Here is a 6,764-nt window from a genome sequence, read left to right on the forward strand (position 1 = left end):
TCTCTCCCACTCTCTCTCTTCTTCTTCTGCACCTCCTTCCCTACTCTGGCTTCGACTACCACCCTTCCCTCTGTCTCCGTCTCTGGTCGATGTTCCGGCAAAAACTCTCTTCGTCCTCCTTTCCTGAGGCTACGGCTACACATTTTCTTCTCGACTTCCTTTGCGCACTCTCCTGCGTGGCCGCTCCCAGTTTCTCTCCGTTCCTCCTCTCCCTCAGCTTTCTTGTTCTTGGGCGAAAATGTCAGCCGCTGAAGAAATTGTGCCGATGCGGATGCAGCCCTGGAGAGCGACTTTGTCCAGGGAAGGCATGTTTGCTCGTCACCGCAGGGTACTTCCACGCCTTGGAACTCTTTGACAGGAAGAAGCTGAAGTCGAAGACGGTTCTCTCCTGTCCCCGGTTCCCCTTCGTTCTCTGGCTTGCCACTTTCGCATCTCAACGCACACTTCTTTTCATTCATTGTAGTTTCTTGTCTTGTCGTCTTGCGGGCCTTTCCGGTCTCGCCCTCTCGGGGCTCAACCTCGGCTTCGCCGACAACAGCATGCCTGCCCGTAGCTCCCAGTCTCCGTCGCTTTGTCTGCTTCCTGGAATCTAACAAGGGAACCTGAGGAAGAGAAGAAAAGGAGCCTGCGGGTCCTGCATCTGACCGCTGCTCTCTGCTTCGCTTCTCTCTTCTGTTTACTCCCTCATTCCGCGAAAAGACAGAAGACGAAACAGGTGGAGATGGCAATTCACAACTGGGAGCAAACTCGTGTTCTCGCTGACTGGACTCACTCCCTGTTTTCGGGAGCCTTCTTCTATTCTTCGAGGTTACAGCAATTCGCTTGACGTTCACTGGCCCTTCAGCTCCACACTTTCGTCTCTTTTCTCGTTTCAACCCTATCTCGATCACATCCTCAGTCGCTTGTTCCTTCTCGTTTCTCTCTGCGGTCGTTCTCGGGTGCCCCTTCTCCGTTTTCTTCGGGCCTCCTGTCGCCCCAGCTTCGGCTTTGCTCTTCGCATCTTGTCTTGAACTTCTCAGCCGTCTCCTCAGAGGCTCACACACACCGGAGTCTCGCGCTGCCCTCGCCACTTCTCGGCCAGCTTTTAGTCGGCGTCGCCCCTCCGGTTTCCCCGCAACTTTTTGGGCCAGGCGCCCGACAGCGGAGCCCGCGCTGTCTCCGACCGTCAAGCAGAGAGGTGCCTCCTCGGCCGATCCGGCGAACCGGCCTGGCACAAGCGCCGCGCGGCTGACTGCCGTCTCGGCTACCAGGTAGCACGAGACGCGAGACGGGGTTCTCACTTTCTTCTGAAGAGTCATAAAGCCTACGCGAGAGGAAAAAGGCGGCAGGCGCATCGTTCGTGAAATCCCCAGAGACGGTAGGGAGGGTCGCGGAAAGACGTGAGCATGTTCGGAGCTCTTCTCTCTGAGCAAGGAGGGGAGAAAGGTAGAAGCGACGTTAATGCTGCTCTCGCGAAAAGAACTGTGAGCTCGCAGCGACGGCCGGAGTTGCCGGGTTCGAGACCACTCTCTTGAACGAAGCGGACTGGTGGATGCTCCTGCTGCCTCACATGCAGACGCCGGAAACGCAGAAGAAGCGAGGGAACAAGACGACAAAGAATGACACGCGGAGGCGGCAGAAGAAGATCCGAGAGAGACAGACAAAGCCGGAAAACTAGGAGGGGAAGAACAGGAAGAATAGACCGCCGACGAATAGAAAGCGGGAGAAAAGGAGGAAGAAGAAAATGAAGAACAACAGGGGGCAAGGGACAGCGACTGCGGAGGTCCGCAAACAAAAGTCGTTTTCCCTTCTTCACGCCGACGTAAACTGTTGCCTGCGGGGAAAGAGTGGCTGTGACCGGGCAGAAGTTTTGCTTTGGATTTTCGAAGAAGTCGATCTGAAGCGTTTCTGTCTGTTTCTTGAGCTGAGGGGTTGGCGTCGGCTCGCTTAGATGCATGTCCAACGCGGAGATTCCCGTTTCCTCTTGCGCTCCATCTTGGTCTCCTTTCTTCTCTCTCCATTTCCTTTTTCCCCACTTCTCTTCGCTCTGATCCTAGCCTCTTGCATTTCATGCCCAGTGCAAGTTTTCTCTCGTCATTATTTCCTTCCGCTTCTTCGTGGAGACCCTTTGTTCCCTCTCTTCCCTCTAGCGCACCCTCTGCCACTGCTGTCTCGTCTTCTCTCCTTGCCCACTCTGCTTCTTCACAATAACCTCCTCTCGCCTTCGTTTTCTTGCAGCTGCGGCCGCTTCTTCTCTCCGTTTCTCGCGCGTTCTCCTCCACCGCTTGCATCTCTCGTTGTAGCTGAAGCACCGCATCAGTACGGGTGCCCGTCGACAGGGGTACGCTTCTCCAGAGAGACCTTTTGAAGCAACGGAGAGGCGAGGCACTCGAAGCCGAAGGAGCCGCCGCTCGCGCTGTGAGCGCATAGATGCCACGGCGCACTTGCCGAATCAATGTGCCGTCTGTACACTCGCGCAGAAAGCGAGAGAGGTTTGTACGAAACGACGGACTGTCTGTCTGGTGCAGATGCTCGCAGAGGTAGTCGCCGATATCCTTGATGGTCGCCCCACACCCTACTGTCTCCGACCGCCAACCCCCACACGGTTTGCCTCCTTTTCCACTTCCAAGTCCTCTGCGCTCTTGCGCCTTCTGTCCGATCAACGACAAACGCTCCCTCTCTGTTCCATTCCGGAGGCTGGACGCACCAGCGGGCGACGCAGTTCTAAACTGAGGAACGCCCAGACCTGCGATGTCTATTTCTCCTGGATTCTCCTCTTTGCTGTCAACGCTTGCAAGCCGTGCGGACAGCCTACGAGAACGCGCGCTTTGAGTTTCCTGTCTGGTGGCCGCCGCAGCTGTTCGCTCGCTTCCCCGCTCTCGTTGTGTCTCTCTTCCGCCTTCCTCCCGTCTCTCCACACATCTTTGCTGGGCGTCAGGAACGACCATGTCGGAGGCCAGGGCGCGCGAGTCTTCCTCCGACCCCACATTGTCTTCTCGCTTGTCTCCACCGGCGAGGCTCCGCGCCCCAGCGTCCGCCCCGAAGCCACGTCTCGGTCTCCGCGCGCCGCGGCCCCGCGCGAGCTTGGGCGAGAAGTCGTGGGCAAGGCCAAAACTCGGACTCTCCTGACTTTTCTTCTGGGTTCCGAGAGCCAACAGAGCCAGACGGGCGAGATGAAGAAGCAGAAGGCCGCCTCCAGCGGCGGCAAACGCAGACGAGGACGAAGGAGAAAACGAAGAGGAGCGAGGACTGGGGCTTGCATGTGTTGCGGTGGGCGCTAGGTTGACGGAGACACGGCGGGATATGCGTTTCCTGGGCCAAAATGGAGAAGGACGACAGCGATGACCTCTTCTGTTGTTCACATTTTCACGAGGCGAGGCTCCGGGGTCTGCAAGACTGTGTCGGGAGAAACGAGGAAGCTGCTCCCTAACCGGCTCTGCAGGCTGGGGCGGCGCGTTCGTCCTGTCGCACGCCTCGGCGGCGCCGCTGCAGAGACACCGACAGTTTCGTTTAGGTTTTTCTTTTTCTGGACGGCCGGAGGGACAATGGGAACTGACGCTGGTGACAGAAGAGCCCAGAAGCGACAGTGAAGCCGACGACGTTTCAGGCATTTCTCTAGGCACGTGAGATGCAGAAGACTCATCAAGGTGGATAGACTGGTACCAGCGACTGGAGGCTTCCGAGGAATTGGCATTTATCACTGTCGAAGAGCAAACTACCTCAGACTGAACAGAGTGCTTTAGGCGTGACTGACTCGCGGAAGGATCGGCCACTGTTGTTCGGCAAAGCTTCCTGTGACGCTGCCTGGGGCGGTGTGACGCCAAGACCTTTCGGCTCCCGAGTTGCCGCTTTCTCTGAAGCGTTTCTGCTACCACATTGTCTCGGTGGAATCCGGAGGACGCATGGGAACGGGGGCGACAAGGTAACTGAGAGGAGGAAGAGAACGGGTGAGAAAATACAGGAGACGAAGGTGAGTGAGAAGACGAGACAGCGAAAGGGAAAGAATCCGGATTTTTTGTAGTGTTCGTCGGTCGTTCTGGCGTGTCTTGCCGCCTACGCAATACGGGGCGTTTCTCTCGAGTAAGCAGCCGCTCTTCCCTTGATGAACATGAAGGAGACGATGACGCGGATGTGGAAGAAGACGAGGCGGGCGAAGAACGACACGCACGGTTTGAGTCCCGTTGGACATCTTTCCGGCTCTCCCGCCTGCATGTTGACATGCTTTTGGGAGAGAAAAGGTTGCACATTCGCTTTCTACTTTGGGTTGGGTGTCGTGTGCTGTAGGCGAAACTCTCTCTTCTTCCCTCGTGGCCTTTTAGCTTCTCACTTCTCGTATCGATTACTTCATAATCTCCTGATTCCGGATCTACTCTCGATCGTGTTTTCGTCGGCCGAACCGACTTCGCTGCGACCGCTATGTCGCGGACCATAACGCTGTCTGTGCGCTAAGAAAAAAAAGGAACCCAGGTTGTGTCTGGTCTGAGATTCTTCGCCTTGTAAAAAAAGGCACCTTGGTTGTCACAGACACTATAAGAGATGTTTAGGACTGTTGTACTGTTGGGAGGAGGGTGCTGAGAGAGTACAAGGCAGAGCACGGGAAAACAGATGTTTGACGAAGTGGCTTTTAACACCCTTCTCTCCTTTCTCGCCATCCGACGGACTGACACGTCCAACCAAATGAGTATGGAAATTTTTCACTCGTCTACGGTTTAACTGCTACTGCTCGGACAGCATATTATGTCCTTTCCGTAGTAGCACACACGACAGTGTATGGGGACACACCACGTTATCTCGGACTCATGAAACGACACCGACGGCGGAAAGCCGCATTTCTTGTAGCTTGTTGCTCCGGCTGCAAAAGAGAGATCTGTGAGTGCCCTTTTCCGCGCTGACAGCGAACAAAAGCTCAACTGAAAACAGGAGACACAGACCTCAGCGGTGCCAAGCATTGTCAGAAGGAACTCTCACGAGTGGCATCGAGGCCCGAATGAGGGAAGAGTTGGGCACCCCTGACATACATGCTTAATTGCCAACCGCACTGAGACGCGATGTTATCACAATGACAAACTGAATAACGCCCATACGGAGGCAGCATTTCTGAATACACGCATTTGACCAAAGAATGAGACAATATTGCAGGGCCGGATACAGTGCGTGAACTCGACGCCCGCCACCCTGTACCCTCCAGGCCCATAATTTCAAGCAGCGTCAAAGTGGAGGCAGAAGCAAACCCGAGTTGAAGCAGACAAGACGCTGGACTGAAGGCCGGCCCGCGATAGAGCTGCAACTTGTACAAGAAACCTCCGGAGAACGACAGCACATGAACAACGTCCCATCGGCAAACGAATTAGCGGTCCCCAGTAACCGCCGGCGCGAGCACACTCGATTGGTGACCCCAAAAGCAAAAGATTTACTGCAAGACGTCAAAGGATTCCAGTTCGCTACAGACTAAAAATGTTCAAAGTCCCGGCCACAGAACCCCGAACTGAGGAAACCACAAAGTGCGTTGCCGGCCTTGTACTTGCTGCCGGGAAACTGTCGCTTCGCACTAGTGTAACGGGAACGATCAACCCCAGAGAACAAACACTGGTTTCTTCTTTGACTTTTCTCTCTCGAACAGTGTGTACCTGGAAAGGAACTCTGAATGTGGAGGCCTTCGCAAGAAGTTTGAAGACAATCGAGACACAACTTTCTACGGTGGACCTCCACAAACCTTTCTTCGAGCTCGGTAACTGTGTGGACGGACCAGCTGTCTCGCGATTGAGTGAAGTTCGGAATGTCATCCAGTTCAGAGAGGTTGCAGCGGGCGCGGGGACTCATGGGTACGCCGGATAAAGTTATCCAGCTCAAATTCGTCTGTTTACGGGGGAGACAGTATGGGTGTAAGCGTGGCGCATAAATGCAAAAGACTGCCGTTCCGAGGAATGTTCCGACCGGCACTGTGTTTCCTGGCTTTCGCAGGCGGCACTCAAGTGCAACCACACCGAAAATTAGGCGCAAAAGAGAAGCCTGGCGCGTGGGGAGGGCGGCTAAAGGGCGAACAGCCGAACAAGTGCCTCGATAAAGCTGGGGATTCTGTTCGTCTGTGTTGCGTCTCTGGCGCCTTTTCGATTTGTTTTAACATCATATCCTTCCCTTACCGATACCGAAGATGGAAAGTGGAACTGGAGACGACTACGTCGAGGGGCTAGACAGCTACGAACGCGCGCTTACCACTCTGCACACGCCGGATAGCCACGCGCCGGTTTCCCCGACGTGACCTAGCGCTCGCTTTTAGGCTTTTAAAGAACTGGACAGTAACTGACAATCGCGTTCTCGCTCTGGAATTCGAAAGGAGGTGACTTCGGGACAAGCTGGACGAAAATAGGTGGTGCCAACCGTCAGATTCCTCGCCTCATTTTTGCATCGACAAAGGGCGTTTTCACCCGGTGCGCCTGAACCGGAGATTCGCGCACCGGACGAGGACACCAGGTGGTAGGGCGGGTCTGAAACTTTCAACAAGTGTAGCGTCAGAAATGCGGTAAATGGAAGATTGCTTGTACACAGTCTTTCATTACAGCCGATTTTTGCACGTCTCTCAGTCCTTGACAAAGGGATCCCACCTTTTTGAGGAGAAGGCGCGAATGGTGAAGTTTGTTTGGGAGTGCCGGATGCTTAAGTGTTCTACTGAAATCACAGACTAGCTGTCTGGCGACTGCGGGATACTCTATGGCGAATACCGTAAAAAGCAAATGCTTAGCGATGGACGGAGAAATATATAAACCAGCGAAGGACCTGCTCAGCCA

This window comes from Toxoplasma gondii, chromosome XI (assembly GCF_000006565.2).
Source record: "Toxoplasma gondii ME49 chromosome XI, whole genome shotgun sequence".
Lineage (NCBI taxonomy): Eukaryota > Apicomplexa > Conoidasida > Eucoccidiorida > Sarcocystidae > Toxoplasma > Toxoplasma gondii.